This window comes from Protopterus annectens, chromosome 7.part0 (assembly GCF_019279795.1).
Source record: "Protopterus annectens isolate FY-2018-M chromosome 7.part0, PAN1.0, whole genome shotgun sequence".
NCBI lineage: Eukaryota > Metazoa > Chordata > Ceratodontiformes > Protopteridae > Protopterus > Protopterus annectens.
Genome location: NC_056739.1, coordinates 1,587,732,287 through 1,587,747,733, shown reverse-complemented (window position 1 = coordinate 1,587,747,733; position 15,447 = coordinate 1,587,732,287).

The window sequence follows — 15,447 nt, the reverse complement described above, 5'->3', positions numbered from 1 at the left end:
TGGCAGCTTGATTTTACTTGGACATCTGGCTTTGATTCTGTCTGGTACAGCTGAATTTATACATGTATGCAAGTGATTATACAGGTCTTTAGTGTAAACTTTGGCATAGTTACCACTTTCAGCTTGGAGTGTGGCTTGGAATGCATTTATACCTTCACCTAGGAGGGTATAGTTTGCCTTGGTGAAGTTTTTTAATCTGATTTCACCCTTTGTAAGTTCTGGTGTTAGTGTCAGTTCAAAGGTGACTGATTTGTGGTCAGTTTTAACTAATGAGGGTCCAACAGCTGCAGCAGTGCACCTGTTTGACATGTTGGTGAGGGCCAAATCTAGAATTTTTGTTCCTCTTGTCAGGGTATGGACAATTTACTCCAGGGAATTTGAATTCACAAAGTCAAGAAACATTTGTGCTAGCGAGGTTGGGCTAGAGTAGGTTTCCCAGTTGATGGTGGGACAATTGAAATCCCCTGTAACCAGTGTGTTTGGTAAAATTTGGATTGTCTTCATTTTGGTTAAGTAGGCCTCATGGGTGTCGTGACCTATGGAGGATGATCTATAACTGGCTAGGACTTGAATGGGGGTCTTACCCACTGTAACCTGGACCTGGAGTAACTCCATGGAGTTGTCCAGTCTAACTAGAAGTGAGGTGAATTTATCTCTAATATAGACTGAATCACAACCTCCTTTGGTTTTCACACATTCCTTTTTGTGGTCTAAAGGAGTGGAAGGCATTGTAGTCTTGCAGAGCTGGGGTACTCTCTGAGGCCTTAAAGCAGGTATATGTAACTGCACAGACATCTGCATCTTCTAGTGATAGAAGTGTTTTCAGGGAGTGCAGTTTTTGGTTTAAGCTCCTAGCATTTAGCAGCATGACCCTTATTTTGTTAGCAGCATGACCCTTATTTTGTTTTGATTAACTACACACCAGTAATATTGTTTTTGGGACCTTGCCTAAAATAGGCACTGGGGGAGGCAACAGCCTTTGTTAGCACCTGAAAGACTGGGAATGCCAGGTGCAAACCATCTCTGGCAAAGCAACAAGGTTTGTCAATCACGGCTTCCCAGGTAGACAGGAACTGGATCCCCTTGGAATGACCCCACAAACTAAGCCAATTATTGAAATAAATCATTTTTGTTTATACTGTGGCATTATTCTAGGTGAGGGTAGTATGCTGCTCAAGGCTAGAGACATACCTACGTGGGACATATACTCAGAGAGCTCGACCATGTCTCTCTTCATATAGTCCAGTGAGGTACATAGGTTCATAGGTTCATAGGTTCATACTAGGCTATCTGCCCGAGGGCATTTACAAGCCTAGCCCATCGTTTTGTGGCTTACGCCACCCCTTAAGTATGGGGAACTATACCCATTATTTTGCTGTGCCTCTGTCGAGCAGTGACACTGAGGTAATCCCTGGGGTATATTTGCGATCTCCCATCCATTGGTCAAGATTTCTCTTGAACAAGGCCAGCGAGGTGCTCTGCCTCACATATACCGGGATTTTGTTCCACAGCATAGGGAGTCTTTGGGTGATGAATCTATCCCTCCAGCACGTCCTATTAATAGCCGTGTCGAGGTTTAAGTCTCCCGCCCTTGTGGCTCTGGTGGATCTAGATTTTTTGAGGTGAAGCATATTCATCAAATCTGGGTTTGACATGGCCTTGTATGTTAGGCAAAGGTCACCTCTGAGCAAGCGGTGGCGACTGAATAGAGCTGGAGTTCTTTCAGTCGGGCAGCATAGGACAGATTTTGAGACCCTTTATCCTTTTGGTGAGGAACTTTTGTGGTCTCTCCAGCTGCTGCAAGTGTCGGGTCAGATACATTCCGAATTGGGCATTGTACTCAATCATTGGTCTGATGAGTGATGAGTAAAGGGAGACCATGACCTCCCTTGATCTAGATGAGAATCCCTTCATGATAAGGTGGGCAATGTAGAAGGTCTTCCTAACTACTTTAGCTACATGGGTGTCGAATGACAGACTACAATCAACCTGGGTCCCCAAGTCCCTGATAACTTCTTCTGTGCTCAGTGGATTGCCACCTATTTGGTAGCTAGGGGTAACCTTGTTTTTCCCGAAGGGTATGACTATGCATTTTTTGGCATTTAACTTTAGGCCATGGCTCTGGCACCAGTTATCCGTTTCTGTGAGACCCTTCTGAAGGATATCTGTGTCAGATGTGTTTTCTACTATGGCTCCCAGTTTGCAGTCATCTGCAAACTTTGTCAGCCATAACCCTCCTGTGTTTGCTTGTACTTCGGAAAAGTAGATGCCAAACAAGAGTGGGCCCAGGACTGAGCCCTGTGGGACCCCACTTGTGACAGGCTTTGAGTCTGACATGGCGCCAGCAACTCTGACCCTGTGGGTTCTGTCACTCAGCCAGTTTGCAACCCATCTTGTGATGTATGGGTTAACATTTAAGCTGCTGAGTTTTCCAATGATACCCGAGTGAGGTATTGTATCGAAGGCCTTCGCCAGATCCAGGTAGGCTGTATGGACTGCCTTTCCCTCATCAATGGCTTTGGTGACTGTTTCAAAAAGTCAACCAAGTTTAAAAGGCATGATCTGCCTTTGACAAAGCCAAACTGGGTTGGATCCAAGGTCTGCAAATTCCCTATGTCTTTATTTATGAGGTCCATTATGATCCTCTCCATGGCTTTGCAGATAAGGCTTGTCAAGCTAATAGGCCGGTAATTTCCAGGGTCGGTGGAAGCACCGCCTTTGTGAAGTGGGACCACAGTTGCAGTGCGCCACTCCCTGGGTACATATCCAGAGGTAAGACTTTGATTAAATAGCTGTCCTAGTTGTGGGTTTAATTCCTCATTGAGTTTGTGGAGCACACAGCCGGGGACACCGTCGGGTCCCATGGATGCTGTGTTTTTTGCTTTGGAGAGAGCAGTTTTAACTTGGGCGTTGGAAATGTTTGGGGGGCTGCAATCGTTTGGTATAGATATCTCTCCTTTTGGGGGGGAGAAGTTTGCACTGAACCTGTCAGCCAGTATGTTGGCAATGTCTGTAGGATCAGTAATCTTCACATCATTTTGACTAGTTCTGAGCATATCTGGGAGTTTCCTCCCAGGTTTCTAACATAGCTAAAGAATGCCTTATGATTGTCTTTTGAGTCTTTAGCTATTTTTCTCTCAAAATTTGCTTTGGATGATTTTATGAGAGCTCTTAGTTTTTTACTTATAGTGATCAAGGGTGTCTTACCTTTTGAGGATTTTGCTCTATCTTGTAGTAGCTTTCTCCTTTTGTTGTAGAGTTTGTTTATGGCTGGGGTCCACCAGAGTGGACGCTTGCCTTTGGTACAGAGAGTCTTTGTTTTGCTTGGGATTGCCTTATCCATGCAGTCCTGCAGGTGCTGGTAGAAGGCATTTGTGAGTGATTCAGCGGCTTGAGTACTGTTTTCCGCCAGCTTGGGGGCCTTAAAGGAGACCACACTAGTCTTTAGAAGTGTGAAGTCGGCTTTCGAGAAGTTTTTTACTGTGGTCTTTTTTATTTCAGGTGGAGGTGGGATGAGGACCTCCAGCGAGATTAGTTTGTGGTCTGATCTCACCAGTGAGGGGTATACTTCCGGTGTTGAACATTGTGCTCCCATGTTCGTGATGATGAGATCAAGTATGTTATCTCCTCTTGTGGGGATGGTGACTAGTTGTTCCATGGCATTTGAGTTTATGAATTCCAGGAACTTTTGGGCTAGGGTGTTTGGGCTTGAGTAGTGTTCCCAGTCTATATTAGGGTAATTGAAGTCACCTAGTATGATGGTGTTTGGTGATACATTTATCCCTCTAGTGTTTTCAGGAAAGCCATGTGAGGTTCCTGAGTTTGTGAGGGTGGCCTGTAACATGCTACAATTTGCAGAGCAGTCTTGCCTATGGTTAATTGCACCTGGATGGTCTCCGATGCATCGTGCGTTTCCACCAGTCTTGAGGTGTGGGTGTCCTTGATGAATATGGATATCCCTCCTTTCTTGGTATTGTCCGGATTTTGGGGCGGAACGCATGATATGAGGTAAAACCTGATAGTGCTGGGGTGCTCTCAGGAGCCTTGAACCAGGTTTCTGTCACAGCACAGACATCGATGTTCTCCATATTGAGAAGGGCCTCGAGTGCGTGCATTTTGAGATTTAGACTTCTGGCATTGAGCAGCATTACCCTTAGTTTTTTCCTTTTGTGTTCTAGGGTGGTAGGTTTAGAATTTGAGCCTTGCCTAAAAAGGCACTATGGGGTGGCAAGAGCCTTTGCCAATATCCGGAATCCCAGGGTGACAGGTGCAAGCCGTCCCTTGAAGCAGCGTGGCTTGTCCAGCATGTCATCCCAGGCAGACAGACACTGGATCCCCTTTGAATGACACCAGTGGTTAAGCCAATTGTTAAAGCTGATCATCTTATCTCTGTATTGTGGCATCATTCTTGGTGAAGGTAGGATACTGCTCAAGGTCAGGGTCATACCTGCCTGGGCTACATAATCAGAGAGCTCCTCAATGTCTCTTTTCATGTAGTCCAAGGAGGTGCGTCTCAGGTCGTTCACACCAGCATGGACAATGACTGAGTCATATTTGTACCTGCTGTTGAGAGACCTGAGTGCTTGCGTTATGTGGCGGATTCTAGCGCCCGACAGGCAGCTTACTGTGACCTTCTCCTTACTCAGTCTGGTGAGCGGAACGTCAGTGTGTCTGACTATGGAGTCACCAATGACTAGTGTGTCTGGCATTGTGTTTGGCCTTAAGGGCTGTGACTGTTTGACACTCTGACTGTGAGGTCTATGTGTTGCAGGTGCTGTGTTCTGAGGTGGTGGTTGTTTGGGTGTCTGCTTAGGTGGCCTCTGCTGTTTTGGTAGATTTTTGTTCAGAGCCTCCGAGTATGTCTTTGTGTGTTTATGTGTATGATTTGAGGTTGTGATGGTACTATGTGAGACTGGGTCTATAGTGTGTGTGGTAACCTTCTCCTCCTGACTGGTCTTGCCAGTCCTATGTTGAGAGAGCTCAGCCTCCAGTTTGGCCGTATAGTTGCATCTCTCGCATGTATTTGTGTTTTGTGGGAGGAGGAGAGGGTTGTCTGTGTACATGAGGCAATTGTAACATTGCCTCAAAATTCAGGTTCACCAGCTGAGCAGGAGAGGACACTAGCAACTGATCCGTCGACATGCTAGAAGGAATAGACAAAAACTTTGAAAAAGATTCCGGGGGACGTGGGTGACAGAAATGGGGTTTGCCTTTTGGGGTACTATCTATGACAAGAGTGCCGTATCAAGGTAATAAGTACTGTAGGAGCAAGTGCTAGGTTTAACAGATAGAGAATAGTCTACTTGGAGTCAAGTAGAGATGATCTTTTTAGTTATAGGATACGCTGATTAGATCAGTAGTATAGTTCGAGGAAGGTAGTTTTAAGGGAAAATTTGAAGAGTGTAATTTAGGTAGCCCTAATAGTTTAAATCTGCTTAACCGGCGCTGCCCTAGTGTGCAACAGTAGCAGCTCCGCGGAAACTCGCGCTAAATCGCGCAAACGCACGTTTAGCGTTTTTTATATCAGGGGGCTGAAAGAAGCTAGGAACTGGCCCAAAACGACCAATAAACTACAAGTTGCTGGCTGAAACCTCACAAAACTGGACCAACAGGCAGCTCAATGCTTCCCACTCCCACTGGATAGCAAAGGAACTTCCTCCTTTCCAAATTAGGTAAAGAATCAGTAACAGGAACTGCAAACAAAGTCCAGGGATCAGCAAGCTCTGAAACTGGACTAATCTACAGACTAATCTGGACATCTCAGGTCATTCACTCCAACACGAACTATGACAGAGTCATAACGGTACTTGTTGCTGAGAGACCTGAGAGCATGCATGATTTGGTGAATCCTGGCACCGGACAGGCAGCTGACCGTGACTTTCTCCTTGTCCAAACTGGTGAGTGGGACATCCATGTGTCTTGCTATTGAGTCTCCGATGACAAGAAAACTTGTTTTTTGAGAGTTATGCCTTACAGGCTTGGTAGGTGAGACACTGGTGTTGCTATGTGTTGTGGGTGCTGTGGAGACTGTGTTAGCTGTAGTAAACTTGTGTTTTGGAGGTCTCTGGTGTTTTGGTAAGTTTTTTGAGAGAACCTCTGCATATGTGGATTTATGTGTTTGACGCATTTTTATGTATGTTTTGCTCTTTGACACTGGTACTATAAATTACTCTGACAGCTTTGATAGAAATGATTATGTACTCAAGTGTACAGTGAATTGCTGCAGACATAAATTATTCTTATAGAAATTACTAGGTACTGCAGTGCACAGTGAGTCCCTGCATATATAAATTACTCTGATATAAATTATGTACTGCAGCGAACAGTGTCTGATAGAAATTACTAAGTACTGCAGCATGCAGTGAGTCACTGCAGACGTAAATTACTCTGATAGAAGTTACAAATAATTGTGACTTTGGATGGATTTAACAGTTCTGTGCTATTCTATAATGATTGCGCATATGTGTGCATCTGTGTAATATGATAGCTTGACTGTGCTTCATAGGCATCTGCTAGACCTAATCACATGCACAGAGACTCTGGCAAGAGGAGGTCTGTATTTTCTGACAATAATTTCTTTCTTTCTGATAATGATCAAGCAATGACATCTTTAGAGCTGGTATATTATCTAGCTTTAAGGTTATCATTGTTCCCATATATTTAGCACTGATTAGACCAATTATAGAGTGCAATGTCCCCTTTAGGATGCCCCTCACATGATTTATCAAACAACTAGTGAAACCCCAGAGGTTCCTACTGAGCTGCCAAGAGATACCAGACCCTCTATCCTTTGAGTCAGTGTCTTATAGACTCTTGAGGGGTGATGCGTGCATTGTTCACTGCTCTGTTAGAGACACTGTTGTTCTTGATGTCCTATGCATTCACAACTCTAATAGCTTAGTAGCAACAGAACCAGGTACCTAAATCTTCTCCAGCAGATAAATAGAATGCAATGGAAAAAAACATCCATTATGTAGTGACTTCACCATCTCTGGAATCAGCTAACCCTGCAGGTCAAGCAGTGCATACATCGTCATCCTTCAAACAGAACCAGGATGACTGGAGGGGTACCCTCAAATTTACCCTGGGGCTAACGGGCCTAGTCCTCCCTGTGACACTGGTTGCAGCCTGATAATGGGTATATGCAAGGCATTAATGGCCATGAGACTAAATTGGCATGAAACTCCTATGAACCCTATAGGAGGAACACACTACTGGCTTGCAGTTAACCACCTTGCCCTTGTAGGAACTCACCATGTTTTTTAGCACCAGATGCATATACGAGCCTGTTCCAATCAGTTTTATAAAACAACAACAGACTGTCTCCTCTTTCTTCACTCACTTGTTTAGACCTGCGTGTTTGTAACATTCATATTGCAAATAGCCTAGCCAGATTAGACCAAAAGAGGTTCTACATTTGGAGTGTATAATGAGACAGGCAACCAGCATGATGTCATGATGGAAAAGTAGCATTTGAAGAAAGGGAGACCAAAGAATAAGTCCAAATTAACAGTAGGAGAGGACACAAGATAGGGCTCACACTGCAGCAACCCATGCACCTACAGTTAGTAGAGTACAGTGAGATCTGTAATGACAATGGTGTAAGTGTGCATTTTGTGTGTGTTTTGCTCTTTGACACTGGGTGGGGGAGCGCTTCCATCTGGTAGGGATGCATAGCAATGTAACCTGTATGTCCTGAAAACCAGTAGTGCTGTGAAACTCCTGACAGTGTGGAAGATACACTCATGCAATGTACAAAGTATAGCATCCTCTGCACCCTGTAATAAAACAGTGTTGTGCTACATGGTGACACAGGTGGCTATTTATATATACAAATATTATATACAAATATTATGGTTGGGAGGGTAATGCTTGCTCTACTGAACACACCCATACATACTGTAATCTATATGTGTATGTATATCTTAATGGGGAGTTTTCAGATCTATGGAGCAAATACAAGCTCTTTCCCATTTATTTCTAGAGAACAACAAAAGCTGTTTTCACCTTCTTCACCCACATTTCAACTAGAATCCCTGATACACAGAATTATGCCACGCAGTCTAGGAAAGTTTGAAGCTGCAAGTAGCTGATTACACATTCTCGCATACAGGCCCTATCTGAATCTCATTATGGATTTGTACTGATGCCCCTATTTAGCTGTGTTCCCCAGCCCTATGAAACTGCCTCCTGGGAAGTTGTTCTGCACTTACTTATAACTGCAACTGCAGAACAGTTGTGTTACATTAACAATACAGCAGGCTACAATATCTTTGTTGCATGTACTGGATCTTTGTTAGCACCACAACTGTATACATATGTTTGTCCAACTAAAATAATAAACAGCCATTCAAACAAAAATAAAAAAAAATCTACAAGTCACTGTTACAGATTTAGAGACTTTTTTTTGTTATCCTCTGGTGCAATCCAGTGGTTGGTCTTCCTTCACCTAATCAGCCTGTTTGCCCATTTGTTTCTCAAAACTCCACAGCAGTGCAGAAAAGAAAGCCAGTAAAGGCCAATGCACCTGTAGGCAAAGACAAATCTAAGCCAAACCAATATGGTATAAAGTTTAATACAAAATATCCACACCAAATAAGCACTTTCGTTTCACCCACAAAACTTCATCAGGATGATGTATTGTCCCAAACTTGCTTTCAATTTTAAGGCAGTAACTATAAAAAGGTGTTCATTTAAACCAGGGTTTACACAGGTATCAAAAACCATTTGCTATATCATCTCTTGATATTCCAACCTGGTTTCCCAATCACCACCCCTTTCTATAATCTGAACTTGCTGTATTACCCAGAATTTAAATTTGGCTGAGGGACAAACTAAATGATATCTGTACAGGGCATTGGTGTCTTTGCCCCTGTTTAGACCATATAAGTGCTCATATATTCTTTGTCTAAGACATCTCTCAGCTTTGACTATATAGAATGCATAACAGATGTACAATATGCCATGTATACTATTCTTTTAGAGGCACAATTGTGGTGTCCATCAGTAGGAATAAATTTATCCAAGCTTGGTAAAAATAACTCACTGTTAATGACCACCATCCAACACTGTGCACAACTGCCACATCTGAAAGTACCCTTATTTCTGTGCAGTGTAAAGTTATTAACTCACGATGCATTCTCAAACAAGTTCTTCAGGTTAGCACCTCTCCTATAACTAACCTTAAAGGAATATTGAAAAACTGAGTGAGTATTGGGCATCATGGCAAACATATTCCAGAACTTAAGAATAATTTCTTTGATTCGCAAAGAATCTTGGTTATACCCTAACACACAGTATATATCCTTGGTTCCAGAGGTTCCTTTGCCTAAAGGGTAAACATCTTGTGTTACCCCTATTTCCAAGGTCTCCTGAATGTCAGCTGTCATAGCAGTAATATTGTTGTTGGCAATAGGCTTACCCCTAATCAAGGGGTAATATTTAACTCCCAAACCATCCATAATTTCCTTCTTGATGTTATCAATAAGAAGTTTGGGATAATCTCGAGCCAAAAATAAGTTCTCAATAAATTCTAATTCCCTACTCAGAACCCATTCATTAGAAGTCATCCGGGCTGCTCTCAGCATTTGACCCTTCACGATATTCTTTTTTTGGGGTAAGGGGTGGTTGCTTTTGAAGTGTAAGTACGAACTTGAAAATTATTCTTTTTTATGTATTTGAGACACATATTCACTATTTTCTGTATCTTTAGAAATAAGTACATCTAGGTATGCAATAGACTCAGTGTCAACTGAACTGTAAAGGACAGGAAATTGGTAGCAGAGTGTAAAAATTGCACAAAAATATCGTCCAAATAACAGCAATAGGCACAAATATTTTTGAAAAAATTACTGGTAAACACAAAGTGTGTTTTCCAATAAAGGAGTTCCAAATTAGCAAAAACTGGGGTGCATGCTGCACCCATTGCTACCCTGTCCAGTTGTTTAAAATATTCACCCTGAAAATAGATAAAATTGTCTAATTTGACCACCTTTCTATAGTTTGTGCCTTGAAATTGAAAACAAACATTTTATAACATCTTTGTTGTCATGTTTGGGAGATTCTATACACTTTTGTAAATAATATTTGTGTAAATACATTTTTGTATATATTTGTAAATATGTTTATCAAATTGTGTTGTGCATATGTGTGTGTATATATATTAAACAAGAGTATACACGTTTCTGTGATGTTTCTTTAAATTTTCAAATGTTGTGTAATTAACATACAACCACTCACATTCAGGTTTTGATTATTTTAACAGTTTGGGACAATACATCATTCTGATGATGTTTCTGTGGGTGAAATGAAAGTGCTTATTTGGTGTGGATATTTTGTATTAAACTTTTTACCATATTGGTTTGGCTTAGATTTGTCTTTGCCTACAGATGTCTGGACCTTTACTGGCTTTCTTTTCTGCACTGCTGTGGAGTTTTGGCATTTGTATTATTTACAGTATTCCATGTGGTTGCTGTTTGTTTCTCACTCAGGGGTAAGAACTGTGAATTCTACAGTCTGAGAGAGACAGAGAGAGAGAGAGAGAGAGTGGGGGGGGGGGGAGAGAGAGAGAGAGAGAGAGAGAGAGAGGAAGACTATAGAACATTTGTTCACTGGCTGGAGTGCCAGTTCAGTCCATTTTCTCCACTGGAAAGGTGAGATATAGGTCATAAGGAGTGGGATGGACTGCCTGGTGTGGTAAACTCCTCTTTCCTTGGAGCTCCTTATCACTTCAGTTACACTCTGGAGCTCCACTACTGCTGCCAACAATGGGGAGCATCTGTACTTCCACCCACATACTGATCCCTGACCAATAAGCACTGTTTAGCATGCATGCTTGTGCCCCATAGGTGCTACAACCAGTGCTTTAGGCATCACCCAAGTGGCAAGCCAGAACCACATCCCTCATCCAAAGAAGGGCAATCTGCTCACTCTCACCCTTCTTATCATACAAATATTTAAAATAATTTTCATTTTCATGTTTCTAAACCTCAAACTAATATATAAACTTACATTTTTTACTTCAACCCTCACTCCTTTTTCCAAAACCATAATCAAATCTTTTTTTTAATTAATGACAATGTCATGTTTCCATTGAAAATAATTACATTCATTCTTTCATTTCATAATACCCATGCTACATAAAACACTTTTTTATCAGTATCTAATTTTATTTTGACCATATTCAATCATATCCATACTGTCATTATCCATGATATTCCACACAAAATTTCTGTACATTGTCTATACCATAATTTTTTTATCTCTCTCACATTTCAAAACAAAAAAAGATGTTCTGTTGTTTCTTCTTCACCACAATAAAACATATTCTTTCACTTGTCTTTTTATATGGGAATATTTGCTTTTTCTGGCAGTTTTGTTTGTTCCCTGTCTCCATACATATCCTGATATTCAACATAATAACTACAATTTCTTCTTTCCTTATTTCTTTCTTTAATTGCTCTGATCTTTTTTCCTGGAATAGTCTCCCATGGATTAACACAATAATATGTTTTATACCATATTTTTCTATTTTCTTCCACTTCATCAGTCTTTATTTTCCACATAATTATCTTTTGTTGATATATTCTCTATTTCTTCATTATGACCTTTTTTACTCTTTTATTATTCTTTATTTTTTCCCATAATATTTCATACTTATATTTAAATAATCTTGTTACTAAATGTACATCTTTGTCATTTAACCATTTCAAAACTTTATATAACTTAATGATGCAGCATAAACTATTGGATTAAGCAATTCTAATACTCCTTTTTCTTTATCATGTACCATACATCTTTTTTAACAGGGTTTACTTTTGATCCCCACATAAAAGAGAAAATTATTTCTAACAAAAATTTCTCATATTTTAGAAATCATAGTAACACTTGATAAATGTGCTAGAGTTAGACTTACTTTTTTCTTAAAACTTAGTTTATATGTTTCTATAACACACAAATCTTTCAAACCCTTTAATATTATATCACATTCCTTTTTATTGCTTTCTTTATGAAAATGTATCCCTAAAACATATATTTCTCTCATGGAAAATTGTATTCCAGCAATTTTAATTGTATCTCCCATTCCTTTATTTTTCCTCTTTATTTTAAGGTCATACATATTTCCTTTAAACAATCAACCAAATAGATTACAAATTCTCTCACCCATCCTCTATTTTTAGTAATAATAATTATAATTATATCATCCACGTAGGACATCATAACTGAACTTTCAACATCTGTATGAATTGTGTGCTTTGCATTCTTCATTTTTTGATCTCCACAACTATTATGTTCATAACTAAAGCACATAGAATACTACTCATAGGACATCCTTGTCTTATACCATTATTTGTGTCTATTTCTCTACATAACCAATGATTTACTAAAACTCTTAATGTATTATTGTTATAAACACTTGTTTAATATTTCACATATCCATTATATCCCACAAAATATCACATTTTATCAACCCAAAGGCTTTATTGATATCACCTACCATCTTAATTACGATACCATCTACTATTTCTCTATCATTATAACTTTTGATATCCTTTTCTTTCATTTCATATATACGTTCCCTATTATATAGTGCATCTTATTTTCAAATCTTTTTTTGTATTACTTTTATAAATATCTTATAATCTGCATTGTTTAATACTATTTGTTTTCATTTTTTATTTCTTCTTTTCCTCCCTTTTCCCATATAAATTTTAATACTCCATTACTCAGTTCTTTGTAATTGAAACCTTCATTTAACCATTCATTAAACATATTTTCAGCTAATCTGATAAGTTTTTATACATTTCAAATCCAATTCCATCTGTATCAGTATGAGAGTTTACATTTAACTGTTTGAACACTTTTTCTAGTTCATTTATTGTAATCTCTTTTTCAAATTCTCTGTCAGTTTGTTCAGAAACTCTTTTTATTTCCTCCACATTGCCTTTTTTACTAAACATTTATCCTACAAAACTTCACAGTTTCTATAATTTGTTGCAGATTTTTCTTTAAGTTCCTTTCTTTATCTTTCACTTCTCTTATCACACTACTATCCTTCTTCACTATCTTCTTTAAATATGGTGATACCTCTTTCTTTTTTCCTTGTAAAAAGATCTTTGTTTACATAATAGTTATAAATTCATAATAGTTATTTGATTTTTGATTTCGTTCTCTCTCTCATAATATTCTCTATTATTATTCTCAAAATTCTCCATTGCATCTCTAAATATTTCAACATATTCCTGTTTTTCTTTCTTTCTTAGTTTTTCCCAATAACTGCCTTTATAAAGATGATCCACCATTCAGACAAACTATTATAAAACACTTTCATAGTAATGTGACCCTTCCATAGTTAAAGAATTACTCATTATTTTTTCATTTAAAACCTTTCTGTTTATTCTTTTTATACATCTTCCTATTTTATATATACTTACTTATGATTTATTCCTATCCATATTGCTAAATGGTCTAAAATGCCTGTTGTAATAGTTTCTTCTTATTTCACACATATATTTTCTGACACTATAAAGTAATCAATTTAAATTTTTAGAAGACCTCTTCTTTATGTCCATGGTTTTCTGCCTCATATAACCAGTTTTCCACATTTCATTACTTCAAACATTTTTTTCATATTTCCTCTTTTCCTTTATTTCCCCTTAAATCACAGTTAAAATCCCCTATAATTATAATATGCATGTTTACACTATAAGGTAACATTTTTGAAAAAATTCTCCCTTTCTTTACATGTCACATAAGCATAAATAGCTATAATTCTATAAACCTTTCATTGCCTTCTTAAGTGTACAATTATTAATCTTCCCATTATTACTACTATAACGTCTAATATCTTTACTAATCTCCTATATAATATTGCTATTTCTGAGTACTTTTCATTCCCAATGTTCCATATTATTTCTGCATCCCATATATTTTGTGTTTGTAGCCTTTCTTTATAAGTCAGAAATTTTATACCTTCTAAAATAATAATGTCAACATCACTTTACACCATTCTAAAATTCCTATTATTTTTATTAAATTATTCATAATGTTAACATTAACTGAAAGAATCCTCAAATTATTTCTTTTTCTGCTCCTTAATTTAGAGAATATCATCTTCCTCCTATATTGCTTACTTTAAATTCATATCTGTTAACTATTTCCTCTCTTCTTATTCTTCATGTTAAAGCCTTTAAATTTTCTTTTTCTATCTTCCAGTTCTGTGGCAAGTGTTGTCCTGCAAGTCTCTTGTGACAAGGAAGAAAGTTGTCCAAGTGAGGCCACCATTTTCCTCCCCTTCAGATGGGTAAATTGGCATAAGCTGCTTTTTTCTGTCCACCCTACCCATCTGTTCTACTGCCCATGCTGCTAGTTGAACTCTGGTCATCTGGGTTGTAGTCAGAGCTTCAATATTCAACAACAAAAAATCAGGGACATGATCAGACATTTTGGGAAATGGAGCAGAGTTAGGAAGCTGAAGTTCAGTTGTGAATGAGTTCTGCATCATTTGAAGATGAAGATGAACAGACTAGCAGGATGCAAACATGAAGAGCTAGGATGAGCGTGGATAGTGAAAAACATACTTTTTATTTATTACATATTTTGGCACTGGCAAGACAATCTCCAAACAATAATGATGTACACAAAAAAACTATGGTAATTTCATGTTATTTGCAGCATAACTACATGCCATGTTGTATTACTTCAATTTCATGTTTAACACATGCAAAAATATGAGATGTGCATATCAAGAGACTAGCATAATATGGGTAGCAATGGTCTATGCATGTCATGATGAGGGAGCCTATTTAGTATATGTGCATATTAAAAAGGGTCAGCAAGCTTTTAAAATCTGAAAAGGTAATAATCTGCAGCTATAGTAATACACAATAGTGAACAACATGCAGGAATAAATAAAATCCCATTCTAAATATATGAGTTACATTTTATACATTATATTGACACAGAAGTGGAATTATTTGTTTAGCAGTCTATAAACCATAAAAATTATCAGCAGTGTGATGCTTCCAACAAATCAGTCCATTATCTGGTGTGTGTCAGCTGTAGTGCATTAACAAAGACTTTACCCTTTTTACATGTATGATTCATACTAAAACACCTTTACTGGACATTAAACATAACAATCCCAGCAGTGTTTTAATAATCCTGACTAAATACCAATACTGGTATAACAGATATACAAAGATCAACACAAACATAGGTAAAATATTATATATTATATATTATAGCAATATCTGAGAACTGGCAGAGTTAAAGATAAGTAGATGTAGTAGTGGCAGCCATAGGTTACTTAGTGACATATCAGATTAGGATTAGAGAGTAACACTCATACAGATTACAGGGGGAATGGGTGTGATAATATGGAGGAAGAGGGAAAAACGGTGAAAGGATGCCACTTATAAAATGGTGTGTGCATTAGGTAATAGGGTA